The 27,269-nt window shown below is 50.1% G+C and overlaps 1 long non-coding RNA gene across 1 annotated transcript; it reads left to right on the top strand.

Moving 5' to 3' along the window:
* Positions 1–12,823: 12,823 nt before the first annotated feature.
* On the top strand, positions 12,824–21,224 carry LOC132665407 (uncharacterized). The gene is made up of 5 exons (XR_009604130.3): positions 12,824–12,904; positions 18,981–19,031; positions 19,428–19,541; positions 19,702–19,851; positions 20,695–21,224. It is a non-coding gene; the product is annotated as an uncharacterized LOC132665407 (long non-coding RNA).
* Positions 21,225–27,269: the final 6,045 nt, after the last annotated feature.

Here is a 27,269-nt window from a genome sequence, read left to right as displayed (position 1 = left end):
GCGAGGGGCACGGGGAGGTCGTTCAACTGGCTTACAGTTACTCCTTGAGATGAAGAAAGAATTCATCTTTCTGGAACCCAACCCCACATATTTCCTATCGGCCCAAAAGCCTCTTCTCATTAGCAGCTGGTATTTGGTATGCCGCGTAAGCCACGGTGAAGCCAACTGAGCTGGGAATCTAGAAGGATCAGTGTCTTTCAGAGAATCAGGAAGCGGGGGTAAAACTCTAGGGGAGATGAACCTGTCTTGACAACATCTCATGGGAATCATTGAAATTAGTCCTACCTCTGTGCTTGTCACCACTGAGATCTAGAATGTTCCATGCAGGAACCTAGAACATTCTATCGCACTTATCTGTTGATGCACTTTATAGGGGCCCTTTGTCTTCCCTGACTTTTCTTTGAGGGACCCCCCCCCCCCGCCACTCACAGGTCACATGCTGACCCCCACCAGATCCAAAGCTGGGCATGACACTTGGTCTGGCCCATAGGGTGATCCATCCGTGGGCCCCAGTGATTGGTTGGGGGGCGGGCATAACACACAAATATGTCCAATGAGAATCAGCTCTGGGACTTTTGAGGGAGCTCTCAAGAAAGAGTTATTCTCTCTCCAGCAGGGAAATCCCATGTGTTGCACCTCTGTGACTTCAGCCCCTCCTGCGTGGGAGGCGAGGGGGGGCATTTTCCAAGCCGTGTGTCCTGCAAAAAGTCAGGGGAGTAAAGGAGCGATGGCAGTCCATCCTGGCCTTTTACATCTTCTTCCTGCACTCCCATCCTGCGGGGCTGGGCACGGACATGCTGCTGACCAGCAGCTGAGAATAGCCTGGCACTGGTCCCAGAGGCTGCCCACCCCCATCGAGGACTCGGAGGACAGAACAATCTATGCCCTGTAGCGGCGCGTTTTCCACCCAGCACCTGATAAGCCGGAGCTGATTTAACAAAAGCTCATCAGATGGGACACGTTTTCAGGAATAAGACGCTCCTATCAGTCCCGCTGGGGGATGATGGAGACACTGGTGGACTTAATGCACTGCTGGCCCAGACCCAGGCTCTGGCGGTCCATTCCTCTCAAATTCCTCTGTAATCAGCTAAATTAGCCCATTGATAGGGCAGCTCATCAAGGAGCAGCTCGGAGGAGGGAGTGATGGACGGTCACCTTTTCAAGGAGCTCTGGGCCGGGGGATAAATGGCCTATTTACTCATGAGGTTGCAGTTGAGTGCTCTCCCCAGGTCAATAATTTTTCCTTTCTTGCCCTCGCTCTTCCTGGTCTTGGGCAGAAAGAGGCCCTTGCCACATCAGGTCTGCCTCCGTCCTGAGCTGGAGTGCAAGGCTGGTGCTTAACCCACTCCTTGCTGCCTGAGCACAGACGTCCCGTCCTCTTAGGAGGGAGATCTCCCCTTTGTAAATACCTCACCTGCCCAACTCGAACGTGAGAGGCCCTCCCCGTAATTAGCGCGCAGGAGGGAAGGCGTTACAAATACTTGGGTCCCTATAACATCTCTCCTGTCATGGGGCCCTCCCGCAAGTATTTTCTTTAGACCGGCCAAGTCCTATTTGGGAATGACTGGAACACCAAAGCTAGCTCTCGGGAAGGTTCCAGCATCCACCTGTCAGAGCCAGAGAGGCTTGAGAGTAATTCCAGGAGCTGGGCCTCAGAACTGCCCGTGCTTGGTGTCATGTAAACAAGCCTTCTTAAAGCTCACTTTCCAAACAGCCCTGTAAGCAGGGATGTCGTCGGGATGCAAACAGACACCTACAGGATAAACGAGGGAAAAAACACGGCTGTCGCAACCGTCCCCTCATCGGGAGCACCGGTTGCTCGGGGCCCGGGGCCGACACTTCCAGGGATGGATAGGGTACGCGGCTTGAGAATGGTTGCGTTTCTAAACAGCCTATTCAGAGGCGCGCGTGACGTGAAGTGGGAGGTCGAAAAGAGTGGCCTTCTTAAGACAGAGATACAGGCAAAGAATTTGAATTAAAGCGTTTCCTGACCTGCATGAGTGAGAGAAAGGAGATTGCCCGCGCCAGACATTGTCTTACAATATGTGTGAAATAAAAATGTGTATCAGGCTCAATTAACAAATTATATAAGCTAAGTAAACACTTGACTTAAAGTTGGTGAACTCAAGGAATGTCTGTGTCCCTTTTAAAGATGATTTTTCGATCTTCCCGTCGGGAAAAGCACGGCTCGCCTTAGATGTGGAGCCCTCTATATTTGGAGTTGCCTTATAGTCAGATGTATACCCAAAGGGTCTTGGTATACAGGAGTAGTTTCGGGAGAGATCTGGATAATTTTTCTTGTGGTCTGAGATATATATGTGTTCAAACTGTCCCACTGCTTTTCATGTGCTTGGAAAAGCAAGCGAGGAAAAAAAAAAAAAAAGGCATGCTTGTCTTAGGATAGCATTTCACCAAGTGAACTCGGTTCTGCGATATGCTTCCTAAGAAAATGATTCCTTGATCAAATAAATTTGGGCAATGCTACACTCAATTGCACCCTCTTGGCGGGGGGGGGGGGGGGGTCAATGTACTTGGCATAGCAAAGGGAACCTGCTAATCATAATGAAGTTAACCTAGAACTCCCTCAAAAACTACCATACCTTGAAAGTCTGTTCTTACAGAACATTTCTTACCATTACACAAAACAAAACAATTTGGGAAGCCCGGAACTGGGGCTACCAAAATTTCAAGGGAGGTCACAAATATGAAAGATTGACACTCTTTCTTGGTGTTCTTTAGACAGCAGAGGGTATCTAGGTATTGAATTGACCAGAGTAAAATCTATCTCTTTCCCTCTGACAGAGTACACAGGCTACTACTGTGTGTTTCCGGAAGGCTTAGATTTTGTTGCCAGTTAGACTCAAATTCTGGCTGTTCTGCCATGAGCTGTGTGCTCTCGAGCAAGTGCCTTCGCCTCTCTGAGCTTCAGTGGCCTCCTTCGTAAAAAAGAGAACCAATCGGTGCTCTCCTGGAAGGATTTCTATGAACGATGAAATGAGATGTACAGAAGTATACAGCATCGTGCCTGACGCTCGTAAGGGCCCAGGCAATGATCTCTGCCGTTTGCGAACAATATTTCTTCTCAAAGCCCATGAACTTTGTTGGTTTGCTCACTTGGCTCAGCTTCACCCTTTCCGCTTGCAGGAACTGAACTGAAAAAAAAGGGAACGTGGGAATTAGGAAATTAGGGTGGACCTTACTGACGAGGTACGCACGCAAATGGCCTGCTGATTCCCACCTGAGAGAATCAGGGAGACTCACTTCCTGTTTTCCACCCCATGGGGGAGACTCACTTCCTGTTTTCACCCTACAGGGGCGACCTGCCCCCGGGAGCGCGGCCATAGCCTATGGAACTCACCGGAAATGAGACTGTCGGAAAGTTCCGAATTCATGTGATTCCTTTCAGGAGACCAGTCAGTTTTGTTCATTAAAACAACAACAACAACAACAACAACAACAACACTTTATTGCATTTTAATGACAAGAACCAAATGTACGCATTGCAGAAATTCAAATATGATAAATGTTTGGTAAACAGGGAGAGCCTTCCTTTCATCGGTACCATTGTCCATAAGTGAACACTAAGAACTTCTTCAGGTTTCTATATGGGTCTTTTTTATATAATAACAACAATAGTAACAAGCATTTTTTGAGTGCTTAATGTGTGCCAAGCAAATGAAAATTCTTTCCACGCATTCTCTCACTTCACCCCCCACCCCCGACCATTGTGGATGGTGTGGGTATTATGGTATCACCTTATTTTACAATTGAAGCAACTGGGGTTCAGAGACGTTGAGAAAACCCGGGGCCACAGAGGGAGCAGCCAGCGGGGCTGGGGTGTGAACTCCAGTTGGTTCCGCGAGGGTCCACGTACTTAGTCATTAACACAGGTGCACGCGCCCAACCCACCCTCCCCCCCCCTACAATTTCTATTGCTGTATAAGGATCACGTTATCCCCAGTGGTCTGCAACGCTTCGACGGGACCTATAGCTCTCATTGCTTCTTTTTAACAGCTGCCTAGATTCCATTATGGGGATGAACATAATTTATTTAACCAGTTCCCTGCTGACGGGCGTGTTTGTCCATTTGCCACTCTGCCCTGTCCCTCCTCGGCCCCAGAAGGGCTGGGCTTCCTCCAGGGCTCGGGCTTTAACAGCAAGATCAGCATAGTGTCTCCATCAATCTGAGCTAGCAGTCTTTAAAAATACATAACCCAAAAAATAAGGCTCCATTAAACAAACTTATAAAATATGAATGGGTTGCTCACTGCTGCCCCTTTGTCCAAGAGCAATCCCCTCGCCCCTGAAGAAAGTGAAGCTTCTCAGCTCTCTCCATGTATTGACGAGAGGGGTGTCGAGCTATCAAGGTGTGGGGGCTTGAGTCCAGTGCGATTGTGACCCTCAAATGGAAAGGGCCCGGGTAATCTGTGGAACCACACAGCACAGCTCGGCGTGCCTCAGTGCGCCTGGGTGCGCTGGGTGTTCAGATCACACACTAACCCAAAATGTGGTCAGAGCAGCTCTTCGGAAAGCAATGAATTGCCCGGGCGCCTGTGCAGAAGTAGGATAGCTTTAGGACTAAGGCCGTGGACATGAAGCCAGACTGCCCGGTTTGGAGCCCTGGCTCTGCCGTGTGTAATCTTGGGCAAGTCGCTTAACCTCTCCGTGCCTCGGTTTCCTCGTCTAGAAAATGATGATAGCAACAGTCCCTACCTCGTGGGACGATTGGGGGATTGTGTGAGTTCGAACAGGTAAAACAGAAGGCACCTGTGCACAGTTAGTATGACCCCTGGGCTGGCTGGTTTCCTTCTTAGGTTTGTGCGCACTATTTAAGATCTTTTAGAATTATGCAATTAACACATGGTCGCTGCAACGAGAACAGGAAACCACACCTTTGCTCCCTCAGTCATCTGGAACCTCACCATCTAGAAGAAGCCACTGTGAACATTTTGGTGTGCAGCACTCCAAACATTTTCCTTTGTGGACAGCGTTCCTTTGCACACTCTCTCTTTTGCACGCCCACACGTACCCCCACATTCACATTAAATATATGTTGTAATTATATAAAACTTACAGCTCATGCACTCCTTTATAACTCAGTTCCTCCACTTAAAACAGTTTTTAACGTTTACTTTTGAGAGAGAGAGAGAGGGGGAGAGAGAGGGAGAGAGAGGAGGGGGTGCAGAGAGAGAGGGAGACACAGAATCCGAAGCAGGCTCCAGGCTCTGAGCTGTCAGCACAGAGCCCTACATGGGGCTCAAACTCACAAGTGGTGAGATCATGACCTGACCTGAAGTCAGACGCCTAACCGACTGAGTCCCCCAGGAGCCCCGTAATCTCTTCTTCTAAGGACACCAGTCATATTAGATTAGGACCCACCCTAATGACCTCGTTGTAACTTAATCACCTCTACAAAGACCTTGTCCCTACTGTCACATTCTCAGATACTGAAGCTTAGGAATTCAGTATATGAATTTGGGGATGATACCACCCGGCTCACAATACCCATCATTGGGTCGTTAATCACAAATACACAGGGATCACAAGTACATTTTGCCGGTGTGATGACTGATCAGCTGGTATTGGCAGCCTGGAAGGGTCGGTGTCTCGAAAGATTCTGAGATCCCATCTGGGCACAGTGGGAAAGACCAAGATGATGTCTTCTGTAGGTGGAGACCGAGGGAGCGTTGACACATACACGGCGGGTTGTCCTTTTGCCTGAACCCAACTTGAGCTGATTTGTGATGTGGTCTTAGCCCATCGCATCACAGAGAGCGAGGCCATGTGGTAGGCATGCCCGGAAATGGGACTTTGCCCACAAATAGTTCACTCCCATTCTGACCACCAAGGTGATAATGATGGACGTGGTTGGGTCCATGAGGCTGACATTCCTGGCCCGGTACCTCTCAGCTCAGAAGAATCACCTGCCATTGGCTTGACTGAAAGGATCCACTGTTTTGAGATCATTTGGCCCCAGGGCCCGATGTTCATTCTGCTGCCGCATTGGTAAGTGAGGTCTGCTTCAGGTCAAGGAAATAGAATAGACAACCTTCCCTGGCTTACAGTTTCTTTTTGAGAAACCCTAATTCATCAGGGTTTTTATTACATCCTTGCAGGGATTTGGGGACGAGCAAGAAAAAAAACTTGTAGGCCTAGCCTTCTGTATCATTAATTCCTTACTTCCTTTCTTATTTTCATTAATTCAACAAATATTTATTGAGAGCTTAATGTGCAAAGCATTATAGCCCATTTAAGAAGTGCAGGAAATGAGGCAGAGGAAAGGTTAGGACCTCTCTCTTGTATTTGATGGTTAGTCCATTTTTCTTGACTCCCTTTCCATTAATCTTTCTCTTCCTCTCTTGTCCAGAAATGTTGCTATCTTAGAGACACCAGGGAGACCCTGGCACTGGGAAGAGTGAGACAACATGTCAGCATCAGGGGAAGGTCCTAGCGATCAAATTTAGTGCCCTCGTTACTCAGATGGTAAAATGGAGCTTGCGAGAAATTCAGTGATTTGTCGAGGTCAGACAAGTTGCCGGTGGCCGAGGGCGGGCCAGGAGCCAGGCATCTTGATCCTTGGCTTGATCTCATTTGGGGGCACCCCAAATCTGGCCTGTTAGGTATCTTGCAAGTTTCAGATGTGTACAAATCGGGTCCCACTTCATTAGCGTTTGTAAAGAAGAGTTACACTTGGAACCTCTCCAACCTAAAGGTAAGTGCCATTCACCTGAAATGCTTCCACGTGGTTTTTCAGAACGGATGAACCAATTCCCTAATTTATATCCCTCTCACCTATGAAGAAGAACATCTGGTTCACCTCCTCTCCATTCTTACCGGATGTAGCCATCCACACGAAAAGCAAACCACGGACACAAAGTCTTCCTAATTCAGTACGGGAGAAATGACATCAGGGCTGTTTCCATTCTTACTTCTTTGACTTACAGTGTGGTTAGGCATTTTCTGAGATGTTAATTGCCTATAGATACTTATTCTGTTTTGAGTTGCATATTCATGTTTTTTGTTTGTTCTCCTATGATGGGATTTTTATTTTTCTTATTCATTTGCAAGGATGCTTTACATAGGAATATGATCACTATTTTTATGGTTAAAGTGTCAGCTTCCTGGATGCTGCAAACGTTTCAGCATCATTTTTTTACACATGATCAAGATGCTTTCTTAGTTTTAATCTTTTCTGTCTAGGTGATTATTCCACCAACTGTCTTTCTCCTAATTTTGTGTGTTTTGCTTATTTTTTTCTTGATTAGACCCTTTGGGGTCTTGTATCCTTGTTATGGACTTTTAAAATCCAAATTTCTCCCCCCCCCCTTTGTTAATGTTCTTTGTATTTTTCCTGTGGTTTGTTATTCTTTTCTAACTTTAGGGGGTTGATACTCAACTCACTTATTTGTATCCTTTTATTTTATTTATTTATTAAAAAAATTTTTTTAACGTTTATTCATCTTTGAGAGACAGAGCATGAGCAGGGAAGGGGCAGAGAGAGGATGACACAGAATCTGAAGCAGGATCCAGGCTCCAAGCTGTCAGCACAGAGCCCGATGCAGGGCTCGAACCCGCGAACCGCGAGATCGTGACCTGAGCCCAAGTCGGACGCTCAACTGACAGAGCCACCCAGGCGCCCCATTTTGTATTCTGTTAAATACAACAATGGTAACATTTAATACTATGACTCGCACTTCTGATTACAGCTTTGGGCACATCCCATGTGATTTAAAAAACACACAGTGTTCTCATTATCATTTTCCTTGTCGTAATGGTTGGTTTTGATTTCCTCTTTGTCCCAAGTTCCTTGGGAGCATGGTTTTAAATTTCCAAGTGGTCAAAGTTTTTAAAAAACACTCACAGCAATCTCTAGTTGTATTACCTTTTGATCGGACAATTCAGTTCTGAGCAACTGTTTGATGCTTGACATCTTGAGTACAGATACTCACGTATCTAACACAGGTCCGAGAATGTCTCTGCTCTTTGGGAAGCTTGAAGTCAGAAAGGCCTCTGACCCAGGATGCAGTTGAAACAGCCACAATTGCCAGAGGGTTCCTGTTTGTAGCCCTGATATGGGTTATAGTGATGGCTTAGATAGATAGTTAGATAGAGAAGAGTTAGGAGGACAGCTTTAGAATCTGCTTTTCTTACCCACCCCTCATATATATTTTAAATAGGGAAGTTACCTGATGATATCAGAGGCTAGAATTCTCTCCCTTTAGGCAAAGTCTGAATGATACAGAACATAATGTCCCCTCATTGCTTATGCTGCTTCATCCAGAGAGCGTTCCAGAACTGAGTACATTTCTTGGGGGTTTTACCATACCTTGTGCTCGGTTCCCACTACCTCCTAGAAGAACTTTTGGTCCAACTGATTATTTGCTACCCATAAAGCTGAGTTTCAAGAGGGAGCCTAGCCCACTGGCCGAAACTACGTTCTTAATTCACTGGAAACGCATGTTGTTGAACCATGGATTTTCATTTGAAGAACAAAAGTGTTGCCCATTATAGAGTCCACTTAAAAAAATAGAGCAAGGGAGAGATTTTTATTTCCATATGGATTATGTTAAGGGCTGTGTGTGTGTGTGTGTGTGTGAATGTGTATGTATACATAAGAAAGAGAAATGGCCCTATTATGGGAAGCCTCATTAAAGAGGCCTGGAAAAGGTTAGTCCATTTGCAGACTGTACATCTTAATCTCTCCACACGGCACACTAACCTGGAAGGGGAGAGAGAATCTATGGCCAGAGAGACCTTGGCTTCAGTCCAAGTGCTGGCTCAAGTAGACCTTGCCTTTTCCCGCCGGCTACCCCTCATTAGCACTCTCTATTAACCTACAGAAACCGTTCTCCCAAGGGGCTCCAGGAAATGGGGGGACGTGCAAGCCAGTTCCGAGTGGGGGAGACCCAAGTCTTTCCTCTGGCTGCTGCTCATTTGCTGGCAGGTGCATTTGGGGTTTGGGCCCCTGGAAATTGGGGAGAGGAAACCAGGAGCGTGCTATAGCTTAAAGCAGTGCTGATAGGTTGAGCGGCCTTTCACCTGTTGCTGGCTGGTTCTCATCTGTGTTAACAGTTTCCAACTGGCCTCATTATTGGAGAAACTGGAGGCCTCTGGATAAGGGCCCTTAAGCTGGTTCTGCACAGGCCCCCAGATCCCCTCGAGGCCTTTTGTAGGTCCCATGTCACAACGCAGAGGAGTGGGAAAGAGGCGTGAGCTGGCTTTCGGCTGGAGTCTTTACCCAAAGTAAAGCAACCTGTGACTGGTTACTCACCCTCCCCAGCCTCAGTTTCCCCATGTGAAACGTGTGTGCGGATGTCGGGGGGTGTGGGAGGTGGAAACAGCAATTGACCTACTTCTGAAGTCATGAGGATTAAGGAGAGAAGGAAGACCGCCAATGTTCATTTTTATTTATTTTGTATATGGCGGGTCAGGCTTGGGACTGGTGCTTTCATGGAGATGCTCAGAACTTACGCATTTCCCTTCCCACCCTTCCCCCTGCAGTGGAGCCCACTCCCTTGTCCCCTTCTCCGTCTTCCCACCAATCTGTACCAGGCATTCTTGTCCTCCATCACCCAGGCCCTTGCTCCCCCAAAGTGTGGTCCATGGACCAGGACCACTGGAAACAGCTGGAAGCTTGTTAGACATGAAGAATCCCTGGCCTGGCCCAGATCTACTGAATCAGATGCTGCATTTTGGTCTCCAGGTGACTCTTGTGCATGGTAAGGTCATCGGTGCTGCCCAACAGACGCTTTTTCACTGTGGGTGTGTAACATCCAGGAAACTCTTACTGAGTAGAGTCGTAAAGGTTTAGGCACAAAGGGGACGCTGTTCTGGATACACATGTTCTCTCTTTGTCACTACTCTTTTAAGTTTTTCATGTTATTTCTGAGTACATCAAGAGGGGAGACTCTATTTGGAGCCTCTATGTCCTTAACACCTTGTAAAAGGCGCCTGAATCTGCAGACAATAGCAGAGATAGCTGCCCAAGGCAAAGCTAAAAATGTTTCTGGCAACCGAAGACAATTAAATCCGGAGGAAGTGGGGAGGGAGTGGTTGGGAGTGTGTGAGCTGGAGAGTCCTACATCCAGATGTTTTCCTAAATATCTGGTCTTCCCAGTGAAAAGTAAGTGCCTTGATAGAGCAAAGCTTGTGTTCAAAGCTTCAGTCTCCAGCCCCCGAGGAGGCACAACATGTGGTCCAACATTTATTGCCTCAACCTGGATTTTGCATATTAGAGCGGGAAGGTGTCATTGAGACAGTCAATGGGAAGAAACACATTGCAAATACCCTCCTCTCCTCCATACCTGTGCCCTGGGCAGGCATCGCTAATCAATTATCACATTCTCTTACAATGAGCTCAGACTTGGGTACAGCACGATAGCCCATCACCAACCGATCAGAACCTCCTTGGCCTGCATCAGCATAGCTGGCCTCAGTCTTCTAGAGCTGAGCGCCAGAGATGGCTGGCTGGCAGGTTGGTTTCCGAACAACCTGGTTGCACGTTCCCACGAGCTAAGACTCGGTAATGGTGACAGATTTAATGAGGAACATAAAATCACTGTGATTTTGGGGAGAGAGCGAACTTGGCTCCCTGGGTATGGAATTGGAGACAGGAATGCTCTCGATAATTGGTTCCATTAGCAGAGATGGAACACTGCATCTGCCCTTTTTTGTTGTTCCAGCACCCAGCACCTTATTTTCCTTTGGGGAAAACCCCACTCTTGGGTCTAGCAGTTCAGGCAAGATAGATTACATCTCTCTAGTCCAGAGGCTGGTATGTCATCAGTCAGGGCACTGCATCCCTCTGGCCTCAGCGATAGGTTCCTCAGCAAGTGCATGGTCAATCAGAGCACCCCACCCCTCTGGCCTCAGCGATTGGTTCCACAGCAAGTGCATGGCCAATCAGAGCACCCCACCCCTCTGGCCTCAGCGATTGGTTCCACAGCAAGTGCATGGCCAATCAGAGCACCCCACCCCTCTGGCCTCAGCGATTGGTTCCACAGCAAGGGCGTGACCAATCAGAGCACTCCACCCCTCTGGCCTCAGCGATTGGGTCACAGGCGGGCATGTGACCCAAGCCACATTTGTTAGACTAGCTTACAAGGTTTAGTCCCAATTTGAAGAGGGACGAGGGTACGTCTTTGACTTGGTAGCAAATTGCTGACCCTGGAACAGGTGACCTGCCACTTGGGCTAGGTCACACTTCAGTACTCACCACTAAAGAAATGGCATCCTTTAGGGCTGGTGCATGTGCTTGTACCTAGTTGGGTAGCATAAGCTATAGGCTAACCTGCCCATTTCACCAGCTACTGCTTATTTAAATCAGGTGTATTGTGTCCATATGCTTTATATTGTTGGTCCAGTTTTTAAACGATGCCTCCTCCTAGGAGATCCATGGATGGATGCTAAGACAAGCGGGCCAGAGTTTGAGAAGCAGGATATTTGTGCGATCTCAACTCGTGCATCTTCCCCGAGACATTTATTAACTAACAACAGTACACAGTAACTTTACAGTGGAGAATCCTGGAGACAACTGGCAGTGAACAAAGGGAACATCACTAGTAATGAGACATCCCAACCTGTCACACTTCTTGTCATGATGCCCCGAAAAGGGTGCCGTGTGATTTCTGTGGCATTCTTGCCCCAGATGCAAAACCTCCATCCAATCATGAGAAGAGTCAATAAAGCCAAATGGGGGGGGGGGGGGTAGTCTACCAAAAAACCCCAGCCAGTTCTCTTTAAAAATGTCACGAAAGATCAAAACAGACAGTGGGATTGTCGCATATTGAAGAGCATTAAAGAGGCATGTTAACAGATGTCATGATCCCTGGTTGCATCCTGGAACAGAAACAACAAAAAAGTGAAAACCTGGAGAAATCCAAATAAAACCTGTAGATTCGTTGGTAGTATCGTACGAATGTTAATTTCCTGGTTTTGATCACCGGACCTTGGTTGTGTAAGATTTAACATTTGAAGCCCGGTGAAGGGTACGTGGGAACCCTCTGTACTATTCTCACAATTTTTCTGTGAGTCTGAAGCTATTTAAAAATAAAAAGTAAAAAACAAACCAAAAACCCTGATGCCACATCTTTATTTATTTATAGGCCAAGAATGTGGAAAGCTGGCATTTTCACACACTGCCGGTGGGGTGACAGATTGAGAAGCAGATCCAAGAGAGTGAACAATATGTATCAAAAGCCTTAAACATGTGAGCCCCTTCGGCCCAGCAATCACATTTTTAGGAAGTGACTCAAAAAAAGAAAAACCCGACAAAACCAAACAAAGAAGAGGGCAAGGGTGCAAAGCATGAACGAAGATGTTCACTGCTGTGTTGTTTATAAATATTGAACAATCGGAAACAGCCTTCACCGTCAGTACTGGGAATGAGATAAATAAATTACAGCAAATCCGAACAATGAAATATTGGGCAGCTACTCGGAAAACTGAGGTAGGTATGTTTATATGGCCAGGGAGAGAGGCCGATCTGTTTAAGTGAAAAATGTAGGTAACAAAATAATATATGTAGCATAATCTCACTTATCTAAAAAAAAAAAAGCCATAAAAAGGCTGGAAGTGTATAGCAAACTGGCAATTACAGATTTTTGTGAGAAGTGAGATTAAGGGGACAGTTTTATTTTCTCTGTATTTGGATTTTAACAGTCATCAGATATATAATATTATAATGTATCAGATTTTATGTATATATCATATACGTACTATGTATTATGGGAAAAATGGAGATATGCATTTCTGAGCAGTGGAGACACGGAAAACTAGTGGGAATAAATGAGGCCAATCCTTCCCTTTGCTCCCCGCACCAGCGGGGCTTCCCATGTGTGATTCCAGACTTATCAAGCCCTCATCTGTCTCCATCAGCTATGGTCACGAGCCCGGCCAATGACAGGTAATAAGCCTGCTAGAAAAGTTGCAGAATTGCAGGTGCCTTCTGCTGACCGTGAACTCAGAGCGAAGGTTAAGGCGTGGGTCTGTCTGGGTAATCTGGGAAGTGGTCTGGCCCCCTTGGGGGGGGGGGCTCCTGAAAGTTCGAGAACTTCCCTGGGGAGCTTCTCACAGAGCCCCCAGTGGGGACTCCAGAACCAGAGTGGGGAAGGAGGAGGGCATTCAGAGGGTAGGGAAGGACGCAGTCTCCGGGGAAGGACCACCCCCCCTCTTACTGTCCACGGGGAGACAGTGACTTGGAACTACGACTCTGTGACTTGAGACTCAATATTGCATTTTAAATACCAAATACGGCGATGAGTGTAGAGAAAGAAGGTGACCAGTAATAATTCGATAAATTGGTTGGAATATGTCAGTTTCTGGGCCTTTCTAGGTGGGGTGTTCTAGGTTTGACTTCCAAGCTGGAAAAGACTGCCTTCTTAAAATTTGAGTTTCTTCGGGGCCCCCTGGGTGGTTTAGTCGGTTAAGCATCTGACTCTTGGTTTCAGCTCAGGTCATGATCTCATGTCTTCACGGGTTTGAGCCCTGCATCGGGTTCTGCGCTGGCAACCTGGAGCCTGATTGGGATTCTCTCTCTCTCCTTGCTCTCTGCCCCTCCCCACTCGCCCTGTCTCTGTCTCTCAAAATAAACTTTAACTACCGCCTCCCTCAAAATATGAAAGTTTCTTAAATTTCTCCCCAGAACAATCCCTTAAGGGTAAGGGCAGTGTGGTTTTCTGGGCATTCACAGTGTATATAATTTGATGGGCGCTTGTTAATAATTTGAACACAAAACTAGGAATGCAAAATTGCTAGGGCCTTGCCAGAAGCACGAGGGGGTGCGTGTGTCCCTATACAACTGTGTCATGCAAAGTAGGCCCACGAATGAAAGGCACACGAAGAGAAGTCACCTCTGTATATAGTCTGGATGTTTGTCGATTCACTGATGAATGGATAAAAATGACCGAAGAGTGGTTTTGGTCCTTCTCCCCGCCTTCCCTGTTTTTCTGGGATCACTTGTCCACTTGAAAGGCCCTGTGGAAAGTCTGTCTGCCTGGCTGGGTGCTGAGCACACAGGAGAGAAGGCAGCATTAAAGGCTTCTGGCTGCATAGAGCCCATGGCCAAGTAGGGAGATGGGGCGCGCAAGGAGGCAATGACAGTGCAGGGTGGTCAGTGCAGGGGGGGGGGGGAGGGGGGGCTGGAGAGTAGGGGGAGGGGCGTCCAACCTGATGGTGGGAGGGGGGCTTCCTGGAGTGATCTCTGGGCTGACAAGCTGCTTCCTGGAGAAGGTGAGGGTGGGGTGGGCAGGTGAAGCGTCCCAGGCAGATGGGAGATGAAGACCTAAGCAGGGGAACTTGCCCCGGACTCGCCTGTGGGCCGTGAGCGGAAATCAATGGTCCCTCCCGGGCTTTGCTTTTTCCACACTGATGCCTTCTCCCCCCGGCTCTGTCTCTCCTTCCTTCGCTCCCTTCCCTCTGCCCTGACACCTTTCCCCACCTCCTCCACCCCAGATCTCAGAATGAGAGCTGGAGAACTCGCTCAGGCAGGAAACAGTGACCCTCGGTGACGGGGAAACATAGCAGCTTGAGTGCGGGGCCCAGCCTGATGCTAATTCTCCAGGGAAGCCAACAAAGACCCCACATCTTAGCTCAGGCTGTGCCCCCTGCCCGGAAAGGCCATGTTCTGCTTTGTATTCAAATCTGTCCCCACCTTTAACATAAAGGCCACCTCCTTTGTGATGCCTCTAATTCTCTGATTTCCCAGGTAGAACTAACTTGCTGTTCCCCTGTCTCCCCATCCCTTCTGAACCCGAAATGTATCTAGCGCTTAAAGTTCATTCTGTCGTGTATGAAAATGGCAGAGTGCGCTGGTTAGGAGCTCGGGCCTCGGAGTCAGATGCATGTGGAGTCCCACGCCGGCTCTCGTATTTGCTGTGTGACTTCAGGCTGGTTGCTTGACTCCTCTGAGCATCACTCTCCTCCTTAAACAGAACACACTTTGTAGAGAGGTGCCTCGTGTGGAGCATTGGGTGCCGGGCTTGGCATAAAGCACCAGCCTGGGCATTAGAAACAGCCACCATCAACGGGTTGACATATCTCTCTCCCTCACTGTGGGCCTCTGACAACAGGTCTCTTACCCTCAGTCACTGCTGCGTGATGATCAGGGCCGATAAATATTTACCGAAGCAAATCCAAAAAGTGTCTTCCTTCCCTAGAAAAAATTCTCCAGCAGCCTGCCTGGGGGGCCTGCCACAGACTCCTTATTTCCTCATTTAGTGAGGAATTGAACTATTTATTGAATATGGGGTTCTAAGGATTTGGGGGTACACAACCTGGCCGCATGGAGATTATATTCTAGGGGAAAAGGCTGGTATTAAAGTAAGGACCTAAGCAATTATTTATTATTTATTTTTATTTTTTTAAGTTTATTCATTTAGAGAGAGAGAGAGAGAGAGCAGGGGAGGGGCAGAGAGAGGGAGAGAGAGAGAATCCCAAGCAGGTTCTGCACAGGCAGCTCAGAGTCCAATGTGGGGCTCAAACTCACGGATGGTGAGATCATGACCTGAGCTGAAATCGAGAGTCGGGTGCTTAAAACTGAGCCCCCCCAGGAGCCCCCCAAGCAATTATTTAAATACAATTGCGATAAGTTCCAAGAAGTACAGGCACAGGGACCATTGAAGTGTATAAAAGGGGGCCCTTCATCTACTCTGGGAAGGGGGTGGTCAGTGGAGGGTTCCCTGAGGAAGGGAGGTTAGATGTGTCTGGAAGATGCATAGGAGTTAAATGAGGGGAGGACTTTCTAGGCAGAAGGAATGGCTCGTGCAAAGATCCTGGGGTAGACAGGAGCATGCAATGTTAGAGAAAAGGAAGGAAGGGCAATAATGTAGCTGGAGTCCAAGGACAAAGGACAGTGCAGGGTGGATGGGACCAGAGAGGTGGCCAGGAGCAAGACCACTGTTGGCCGCGGTGAGGAATCTGGACTTTTTTCTGGGGATGGGGCCTGAATGGGCCCTGGGGTGCCTTCAGAAGCCCTGAGAATTCTGGAATGCCCCGGCCCCTCTCCCACCTGGGGCTTATCAGAGAAACGTCCAGGCATGGGAATTCCCACGTAAGGCCCAGGATGTGGCCAGATCATCACCCAGCCCCCCTTGGATAACAGGAGCCACAGAGTCACAGAGAGGGGAGCAGAGGCGGGAGAAACGACCGAGAATGGCGGGGATTTCCACAGCTTCACATGCCAAGGAAAGGCCAAACCACAGACAAGGGTGCCAGCGTGGGAAAGGAAAGGACATCGTAGAGAAGCAGGGACAGTGAGCTCCACTGAAATCCTTGCCATGTACCAGACAAGTCATTGAACTTGTCTAAGCCTCGGTTACTACCTCTGTAAAATGGGTATAAGAACAAGGGACTTCTAGGAAGTTAACTGAGATGAAATACGCGTTCAGCACGATGTCTGGTGCTCAGCGTGTGCCCAGTTCTCCCCCAGCCGGGGGATGCAGTTCGCCTTCCAAGAAAAAACCACGAATGCCAGGCTGTGGTTGGCTGATGTCGTCTTCCCGGTGTTGCTGTTAATATTTATCTGTAAGCACCATTTCCATTTCTATCAGCTACGTTTCAGAGAATATCTTTAAAGCTTTGATCAATGAAAGAAGAATCTCCATAGCGGTTGGAATGTGGCATCATATCCTGCTGGTGTAGAAGAGAGTTTCCTTCCTGGGAAAGCTCTCCTTGTAGCCTCAGAAGTGTTCTCTGCTCACTCCAATCCCTGACCTTGTGCTGTGTTGCCTCCGCCCGAAACACCCTTTCCTTCTCCGTCGGTCCAAATTCCACTAGCCTTTCGGACTTGCTTCAATCACACAACCTTCCTGAAGCCTCTAAATGCGCGCCTAGGTCGGAAAGATGAGTCTTTCCTCATAGCTGCAAAATGGCTGCAGGGGCTCCAGACCTCACATCCTCTCGGCTTCACAGAGCTTTGAGCTTCATTGACCTGACTGGGGTCAAATTTTATCTGTGAGCCGATCCTAGTGCCCAGGGCATGCACAGCGTGATTAGCTTAGACTAATGACTGGCAAAATTTTTCTTAGAGAGCCAGATAGTAAATATTTTAGGCTGTAAGCCATATAGTCTCCATTGCAACTATCACCTCTGCTGTCATAGCATGAAAAAAGTCATAAGCCGTATGTAAATGAATGGCACAGCTGTGTCAATAAAACTTTATTTACAAAAGCGGGGGACCGACCGGCTTCGGTTTGCTGACTCCTGGTTTAGACCAATTCAAAATCCCATCCCTGCAATCGGATGGAGACAAACCAGATAGCCCAAGTGTGCGAAGAGTGCGCAAAGGAAATTCAGGGTGCTGTTTTACGACAAGAAAAGGCAGAACAAAGCAACTTTTTGGCTACAAGGATCGTAGCCGAATAAGGGTCTCCAAGCTGTCACTTGATCTCTTTCAGGGCACTTAAGAAAGGAACCAGGTTTGTGGGCTTAGAGAACTGCCTTATTCCCAGGGCCCCCCCCCCCACCCTCACTTCATGGGGAGCACGCAGTGGGCTGGGAAATGATCTCATTTATGCAGATCCTATATCTTTCCGACACACTTTCAGATTTATGACCTCGAGGCCTTCCCGCCAGGCGAGAAGGTCAAGCACAGCATCGTCCTCGTTCTTACAGGTGCGGACACTTGATTTCTAGGTGTGGAACGGGAAGCCGTGAAGACAGAAGCCGTGGTTTTTCAATATTGGACCTAGAAGCTTAGTAGTCGTGCTACGAATACGCGTCCGTGCCCCTGCGTCCCGCGCCGTCCTCCCGGCAGACATCAACAATCCATCACCGCACTCTTTCCCGCTGAGCTCAGAGGGGTCTCAGAATCCTTGCGGCAACAGGGCTCGAGGCGGCCGCTCCCAACCGGTCAGGGCTAGCGCCCGAGGGGAGACACTTCTGCCGTGTTGAGTTGACCAGGCACTACTTGTGGGTTCACCCGGCTACTTGACACCCCCACTTGCAGCTGTTACTTTAGTGCTTATTATCAACCAGGAGCCAGGCTTGTCTCCTTGATCTCCGCCTCAGCCCCGGGGGACCCGGTGGACAGTTCCCTGTGAGCACAGACACAGCTCGCATGGGCAGTCTCAAGGAGCCACTCCCGGTACGTTCGTCCCAGGGCCTCCTCTGACGTCCCGAGAGCCTGCTGGGTGGCACCCAGGCTCTGTTGAGAAGTGCAGGGATTTAACCAACAGATGATGAGAGCCACTGAACAAATACCCCAGCCTCCTGTCCCCTGGGGGACTAGTTCTGGGACACATTCTGTACCGTTCTCAGGAGGTCCCTGTAAAATCAAGACCCTGGTGCCTATGGCAGAGACCTTGATAATACACTCCTTAAAAAGGCTTTTGGGGCACCTGGGTGGCTCAGTCGGTGAAGCGTCCCACTTCAGCTCAGGTCATGATCTCATGGTTCACGGGTTCGAGCCCCGCGCTGGGCTCTGTTCACAGCTCGGAGCCTGGAGCCTGCTTTGGACTCTGTGTCTCCCTCTCTCTCTGCTCTTTCCTCTCTCATGCTCTGTCTCTCAAAAATAAAGGAACATTGAAAAAAAAAAAAAACTTTAAGGCTTTTTTTTTTTCCCCTTCCTCATCTGCTCACTCCTACTCCTTGGGATTACGTTCCAAAAAAATGTACGCCCGCAAGTTCATAACTTAGGCCCTGCTTTTCAGGAGAACATTCCGGGATAGCTAGAACAATTAAGACATCAACTAGGTCAACCACGGGTCTCCATTTTATCTATCAGAAAACCAACTCAAGCATTCAGGTGATTTCCCCAAGGTCACCCAGCTGGTTTTTCTGATTCTGAAGTTCATGGTCTCACCCATCAGGCAGTATTGCTCTACCAACGGGACTTTAGATCACAGACGGGCACCGAGCAATCGTGTTCTGGTACATTCAGTGCTACACTTTGGTCGGTGAAAGAAGCTAATTGGGTTTGACAGAGAGGAAGAGATCCAGTTTTCCGTGCTAAAAATAGCCTTCTTTTCGGTCATCCCCTTCAGGAACAACCACGTTCACCCGGGGAAACACCACCAATGCTTCAGAGTTTCTAGGTAAGTAAAGCACCCCCATTAAATCAAATCCCGTGAGAAGAATATGGTAAAGATAAGCATTTGAAAGCCCACAAGATGGAAACAATTGGCAGGTATCTCTCTGTCTTTTATTATAGCAGCTTCAATCCGTAGGTTCGGAAGGGTACAGGATGTGGCAAAAGGATGGTCCTTAAGGTATCATGGGAAATTCCTGGCTTGCTGAGTGGACGCTGAAAAGTGGGCCTTTTATTGACTATTCAGTCCCCATTGCAAGCCCGCTTGGTCAGAGGCCAGCATGGCCGGATCCTCTTTTGCATGGTCAGTAGCTGCCCGTTTGCAACTCTTCTGGAAAGGAAGAGGGACCTTAGGAGTGTGGACTAAAAGAGCCATGACCTAAAATTCCTTCCGGTTGCACAGACCCTTGGAGATGGGAGGCAACCGGCAGGACCTGAATCCAAAATCCAGGGAGAATGGCCCTGCGAAGGGTTGCCTGGTCTGAGGCTGAAGTTGGATGCTTGCCAGTTTCTCAGGGTGAGTTACACGCCCCCACCCCCCAAGCAGGAGACAGACCATTCCCCGAACCTACTCATATCCCTGTCTTTCCAGCTGACTGTAAAAGCCAGTGGGTGAAAGAAGGCAGGCAGGGGAGATGTGGCAAGCGGTCACCTGCCCCTGCCTTCCACCTCAACAGGTGTCTCACCCGTAACACAAAGGAGAACGTCTTGTGGGTCGGTGACATTGGTGAAGATCGTCTCGCCAGTCCGCGAGTGGTTTTTGTGCTCGTGCGTAAACATCCAAAGGCACGGATCAGTTCTCTCGGCCTTCCTTGAGACCTTCTCAAGTATGCTGATTGTTCCTTATTTGTTCTCCTCCCGCCGCCCATTCTCCGCCCTTCTCTGCCCTGCTCGGTTCCCACTTTCTGTTGGGCCTGGCCCCTCGGAGGTGCCAGCAAGGAGACTGGAGGGTGAGGAGACAGGCCAAGGCATCGGTTCCCCCTCCTCACTCCGCCTTACCATGATTCTTGCAATGGCTTCCTGTCAGGTGGCCCCACTGCCACGGGTCCAGCATTTATTCACCAGGCTCCCGTAGCGCCATCCCAAGCCTTGCCCTATTGGGCCTGCAAACGATGGCAGCCGTCCCCTATGGCTGGTCCGTGGGCCCACCACCCAAGCTTGCGGGTTCTCTTAACCCCGCCCACACCTCTGCGGAGAGTCCCCTCCTCCAACTCTCCTTAGGTGAATTCTTTTGAGGGTGCCACCTGTTCCCTGCTGGGATCCTGACTGACACAGGGGCCCTTCCCAGGGCATCCTCTGTAGGTGACTTGCTAGTAATCCCCTTCACAGCCGTAACTGAAGGAGCTGTTCCGCAAAGGGCTTTGGTGCCGGGTTCAAGCTTTGACCCCACAGTGGCATCCTGACTGCGCCAATTACCCACCGTGTGACTTTGGGAAAGGGACACCCGTTGACATTCGACTTCCTCGTTTGAAAAACGGGAAGGACGGATCTGACGTCTTAGCGTTGCTGTGTCGGTTAAGTGAGACGGCACGCGGGAAACTTAGCAAGTGACTGCTGTCGTTACTCCCGTCTAGAGGTAAACGACTTCCCTGTGAGCCTCTCTCGGTCAGAGTGAGCTGCTCCTAATGCACACCTGTCTCATTCATCTTTTATCCCCCCCACCCTCCCAGGGCCTCAAAAAGCACCTCGCACATCCTAGGTGCTGAATACAAGAACGGGCGGTGGCAGAGACAGGACCCCCCGACCACCCAAGTTTGCGTCATCCGCCTCAACACGCAAGGAAGCTACATTTCCCAGCCTTCTTTGCAACGGGGGCCGTGCCACTGAGTTCTGGCCAATGGGGTGTGGACAAAAGAGACCATGCTCCTTTCCGGACTGGGCCATAAAACCCACGTGAGGTCTCCTCGTTCGAGGGTCAGCAAACTTTTCCTTCGGAGACTGCAAATATTTTGGGCTTTTTGGACTACGCAAGCTCTGGCACAACGACTCAGTCCGGCCAGTGTGACACGGAAGAAGACAGAGTCGGTCTGTAAAGGCATGAGCAGGGCTGTGTTCCAATAAAACTTTATTTACAAAAAGAGGTGGTGGGCTGGATTTGGCCCACAGGCTCGAGTTGGCTGACCCTGTTCTAGTCTTTCCCTCCACCTTTCACGGAGACCTCGGGGGGCCAAGTGTGGGAGACGGTGGCACGGCCAAGATCAAGGAGTCTCGGTCTCTGAACGGCGATTGGGAGCAGGGTCCCCTCAACCCGCCACCAGAGTTGGCCATGATAGGAGCAGTTGATAACACTTTCGCTGCAAGTTACTTCGACACAGCGGCTGGTGGTTAGCGGTAAACCCACCCTGGCTCACTCACCGGTGATCCAGAAGCCAATTCGACTCACGTAGCTGCGAAGAGTGAAATACTAAGATTCTCGGTTGGGATCGCTGTCAGCACAATGGTAACCAAATTTTCACATATTCAGTATTTTGTCCTTTTCGAATCTTCACCGTCAGTGCGCGTTGGTCCTCTGAGGGCTGAACCTAGAGTGTTCGGTGGGAGACCCCACCGCTGTGTTTAGCTTGATCAACTCTGAAAGCAAGTTTCAGGTCTCTTCGTCGCTATGGCATGTGTTTATGTTAGGCGCTGAAGTCAGAAGAGTGAAGCGAACAGGCCCGTCCTTCTCCCGTGGCACTTAGAGATCAGTAGAGTCTCAGTGACACTCAGCTGTGTGACGGTTCGGGCTTGTCACCTGTGGCTGGAACAGGGGCCCAGAAGCGCCTTACCTGAACTCCACCGAATGCATTGTCCAAAGGAGGAAGGATTCTCCGTTACCAGAGAAGAGAGAAAGAGATAGAAGGACCAGCAGAATATCATATGCAGGTGTTTAACGCTGTCGGGGCAGGGGGATCAGGGAAGCTTCGCCAAGAGGTAACCTCTGTGCTGAAGGTGAAAGATGAGTGAGGCAGCCAGCGCATGGGCGGAGGGCACTGGGGTGAGGCCCGCTCCAAGTTAAAGGGCAGCAGACGTAGCTGCCTCGGGCCTGGGGGCGTTGTGGTCTTGGGTTCGGCCGCAGCACGGATTAGAAAGAAGCGGGTGAAAGAAACAGACCCAAAGAAGCCAGATGATGAAATGCTCTGTACCCCAGAGTGAGGATCTGGGACTAGAGCTACAGACAATGGGGAGCCACTGAAGGGTTTAGGGTTTAGGGAGCATGCCAGGAGCAGATCTCCGGTTCAGAAAGACGGTTTGGCGAAAGCTGTCTTGTTCACCGCTGTGTCCCAAGGGCCTAGAACAATGGCTGGCACATAGTAGGTACTGAATACATGACCACTGAATGAATAGCTTGAGTACAGGTTGCTATGAGAAACATAGTGAGGACTGACAGAGGCCCGATCTCTGTTTTGCTCTCTTTCTTGACTCAGTGAAAAACCTGGAACCCACCGGGCAGTCAGGGTCAGAACCTCTGTCTCTGTCCTCTAGGATGCGAAGCAACACTGAGCATAGGTGTGGAAATGCTTCTGGATTGGGGTTCAAAGCAGTGATAAGTGTCAAGAATAGTATGTCAATTTCCTTATCCTCTCTGCTTTCAAAGGTCTCTGTCCTGCTTTATTCTCTAGGCACCGGACACCCTCATTTATTTTCCTGTCTTCACCTTTGACTGACCTACCCGCCCTCTGCCCACAGGGGTACCGATTTGGGGAGGTGAAGGGAGCCTGCTGGATGCGGCTGGCATCTGGCCTGGGAAGAGCTCCCCTTAGGATCCAGCTACCTACAAGCTCTGAGCTGCAGAAAGGAAACCTTCCCCACGGAACAGGAAGTGCCTGGGGCTCATTCCAGAACTTCTAGCCTCCGGCAACCCCCTGGACCAACCAGGGGAGGAAGAGGGGAGAAAACACCGCTGAAAGTACCCACACCCACCCAAACCTACGTGTCATCGATGGGGGCACACAGCGTGGTGTAGTTAAAGAAAGAAAAAGATATTTTAAAGTTACCCAAATGGGGTTCAAATCTCCAGGCTCTGGCACTTACTGGGTGGCGATCGAACTGCCCCATGCCGTCAATTCTCCCCTGTGAAATGGACATAGCTTGGCTATTTTGTGTGGCCATTAGGAGGATTAAGTGAGCTGAAGCAGAAATGGCGATAGCTGTTTGGTAAAGGAGCCACGATCTAGGGGAACTCAACCCAGACGACGTCGATGCACGAGCGAGGATACAGGTCAAAGACCGAGCTAGGACTGGGTGGGAAGGAACTGGCAATTTGGGGGCGGGGGGGGGGGGGGGTCTCTTTTTTTCTCAATACCTCTCCTCCTTTTCCTCCCTAAGGCCCTTTTCCCAGATATGGTTCAAAATTCTAAGCAGGAGATGGTGTGTGAGTGTGTGTGTGTGTGTGTGTGTGCGTGTGTTGGAATAGGGTCACAACTATGCAAAGCCGGTCCAGGAATTCTTAGGATTCTATTGTTTGCAAGGGGCAGAATCGCAACTCAGGCCCTTAGGGGCTCAGGGAAGGACAGGCGTGGGGCCGGTCTCCGCAGCCCATCCGTGGGGTGAGGCCTCCCCTCCCCACCTCGCGTCTCACCTTCTCTTTCGCCGGCGGTGGCGGGTCAAGGTCACAGGAGACTCGAGGCATCTATCACCTCCACCTAACAGCTCTGGAGGAAAGGGAAAGCCTCTTTCTCTTGACTTCCGAGCCGGGGAACCCTCCGATTGGCTGTCTTGGGTCACATGTTTACTACTTGAGCCAATCACCCATCACCGTGGCCGGGGGGGTGGGGGGGTGGGGGGGTGGGGGGGGCGGGGAATGGAATGCTGTTCCGGGACAGCGCGGGCTCAGGTCATGTGACCTAGGCCGCACGTGACTACTGCCCTTGCGAGGATCCTGCGATCCCTGGTTCCATCAGGACTGCGCGGAGGGGTCAGAGCCTCCGTCGACACTTCGTGTGTGTGTGAGAGACACCTTCACCAGGAAGAAAAGGAACAAGGCAGGCTGCGGCGAAAATAGCGCTGTTACCGCGTCACACGTCTCCTTGCCTCTCGTCTGCCCGCCTTGCTGGCCGACCAGGAATCTGTGTTTGTGTTCCGTAAACACCAGCCCTGCCAGGACTGCGGATCTGTGGACAGGGGTGGGGGAGGGAGGGTTTGGGTTTCGACAGGTCTAAGCTCAAATTCCGGCTCTTCCTGGCTGTGTTGCTTTGGGCAGGTTCCACACCCTCTCTGAACTCCAGTGTCCTTGTGTGTAAAACGAGGATCAGAAATCCACCCTTTGTGGCAGTGGTGCGGTTGGAATCACAGGAGTTCAATAAATGGCGATGACTGCTGTCATAATAATTATTATTCATGTTTTGGGAGTTGAGATGGATGGTCAGGAAGGGATTCCAAGAAGAGAGCTTCAGACAGACTCACGGTGTTCGTGTTGGGTTGGAGACGGTCTAACCCGATCACTGCATTTCACAGATGGGGAAACTGAGGCCCCACAGGTGGCCGAGCTTGGGTTAGTGACATGAGGCTGAGCTGAGGAGCTGCAAAGAGGAGACCTTTTAGGAGGTTGTGTCTGGAGCCAGTTAGCCCGGCCACGAGCTTTCAGAAATTACAAGGCCACAAAAATGCTTTTTGGCTGGAAGTATCCAGATGGGCCCCACCCATCTTGCTTGGAGTCAGAGGCCTCCTTCTTCTCACCACCGGGCCCTGAGTTCCCAGGCTGGTGAGTATGAATCTCTCTCTCTCTCTCTCTCTCTGTTTTAAAAAATAATTCGTTCTTGAAATGATTTAGTATGACCGTATCTTTTTTTTGTATGGGAATTAGAGCTTTGAAAGCCTTGGATTTATGGCACGACCTTTCCCCACTACTCATAAGATGTTTTCCTTCCTTCCTTCCTTCCTTCCTTCCTTCCCTCCTTCCCTCCTTCCCTCCTTCCCCTCTTCCAACACTGAAACATTCAGTGCGCTGTGGTAGGCCCTGTGCCAAGGGCGGGGTCAAAGAAGCGCTCCTTGGCCCATTTATAACATTTCTCAAGTTCATCTCGTGTGCTTGGCATTGTGCCAAGGACCCCGGGCACTTGGGATGCGGCAGGAAACAAAACACGCTTCATTTCTGCATGTATGGGATGCACAGGCTACTATTTCTCATTCTCGAAACTGTACATTTAGTCTGGGTTGGGTGTCCTCAGTGGGAAGGGCTGGCTGGGGCCAAGTGCAGAGGCGGGCAGGGCCCGAGCACCGTGAGGGGCTTGGCACTCATTGTGAGGGCAGGGGACGGCCACTGATGGGTTTTTAGCAGCTGAGGGTCACACGCTGACTCATGTTTGGGAGGGGGACCGATCCCTACCCCCACCTGTTCCCCTGCTAGGCTCACCTGTGTCACTCGAAGCATCTAGTATTCTCCTTTGTGGCAGTGACCACAACAGAGAAGGAATAATTGATCGTGGCGTTGTTAAATTGAGCTTTTTGTGTGAGATGGTCAGCTCATTTCAGGTCAGGTCTTGTTCATTTTTAGGCCTCCAGCGTCCAGGACTCTTCCTGGGGCATGGAACGCGCAAGAAGTAAATCCTGGTTGAATTAAAAAACGAAGGGTAGAGGGAAGGAGCGGACGGATGAGTGAGGAGGGGAGGGAGGCGCGGGGGAAGCGAATGGACGGGAGAATGAACGAGAAAGCGAGTGAATACACGAGCGAACGGGTGGATGGAGGGGCGGACGGACGACTGAAGTGCCAGCCACGGTGTTGGGACTGAGACGAGACAAGGCGGCCTCAATCGAGATGCCACCTGGGTGTTGCAGGGTAACCCCTCTCTGGCCTCGGGGCTTGATGGCTTTTTTCAGCAGGTGCAGGACCTTATGAATCCATTGCCGGTCCTGCTCCGTGTCAGGTGGAAAATCATTTTCGTCACCGGGTCCCTCTGATCGATTGCTCATGCCTGCCTAGCTAGAGCTGTGTGTGTGTGGGGGGGGGGGTGGTGGGGGGAGCCTTGGGAGGCCAATTTGGGCCCCGCGGAGAGCTCCAGGATCTGTTAGCAATGCCTGCCAGGGTACCTCAGGGGAAACTGCATCGTCTGTGCTTCTTGGTGGTTATAGCTTTGGGCTCTGGCGGCAGGTGGTTTTAAAAAGCAGCTTTCTGGAACTCACCTCCTTCCCTTTTCTCTCCGTGAAGCATCAGGAAGGGGCATCACCCCTAAAAGGCAGGGATCGAGGTCTGGTGAGGACAGTTCCCTGCCATTGTAAAATGAGCCAGGGGGGGAGGGGAGGCCGATGTGACCTACAGCTCCCAGCTCCCTTCAGCAGAATCCTACTCCGCTTATCTTCAGCACAGGGCGTAGGAGAGGCGATGGGCCAGCACTGGGGACCTGAATTCCTGGTGTCGGCGAGGCCCGTTATCAGCACCTGACTTTGGGGCCTCAGTTTCCTCAGCTGTAAATGGGGTCCCGTTGACACCATCCCCCTCACGCCCTTCGCTGTTAGACGCATCCCCGCCCCGGTCATCGCCACCACCGTCCCCATCAACCCCGCCGCCGCGGTCCCACATCCTTGTCCTCGGTGACACTCACGGAGCCCCCTCTCCGGTCCAGGCTCTCTGGGTAAAGCATTGCCTCGCGGAGCCCTCCCAGCAACCCTGCGAGGCTCGTACTTACGCCCGTGTTAGTAATAGGGTAACGCGTGGCTCATTTTCTTGTTGCCCTTGGCAGCTACAGTGTTTTCTGCAAAGGACAGGGTTTGTGGCCACCCTGCCTCGAGCAAGTCTGCTCCCACCGCTCGCTTCGCGTCTCCGCGTCACATGTGGGTAATTCTCGCAGGAGCTCGCCCTTCTGCGTTATTCTCGCTTTTGCCCTGGTGAGCTGTGATCAGGGATGGTGATTTGGCAAAAGCTCGGGTGATGGTTAGCATGTCTTAGCGATAAAGTGGTTGTTTTTTTTTTTTCCAGTTAAGATATGTACATTTTTTGAGGCGTCATGCTATTCATTGCACAGTTATTAGGCCACAGGGTAGTGGAACCCTAACTTTCGTATGTACCGGAAAAGCAAAACAGGACGTTTGACGCGCTTTATCGCCATATTTGCTTTATCACGGCCATCTGCAGCCAGACCCGCAACATCGCGGATGCCTGCCTTTGCTAGTTATTCCAGTTTCACAGGCGCGGAAACTGAGGCTCAGAGAGGTGAAGCCCCGGTTGCCCAGTGAGTGGTGAAGCCTGAGTCAAATCCAGGCTTCATGAAACTTCTCTAAATGATCTCTCAAGGTGCATCCAGATTTAAAAAATCCTAGTGTCTTGGGGCGC

Source organism: Panthera onca, chromosome D3, assembly GCF_046562875.1.
Source record: "Panthera onca isolate mPanOnc1 chromosome D3, mPanOnc1 haplotype 2, whole genome shotgun sequence".
In the NCBI taxonomy this organism is placed as follows: domain Eukaryota; kingdom Metazoa; phylum Chordata; class Mammalia; order Carnivora; family Felidae; genus Panthera; species Panthera onca.
This window is presented reverse-complemented; position numbering and strand designations above follow the sequence as displayed.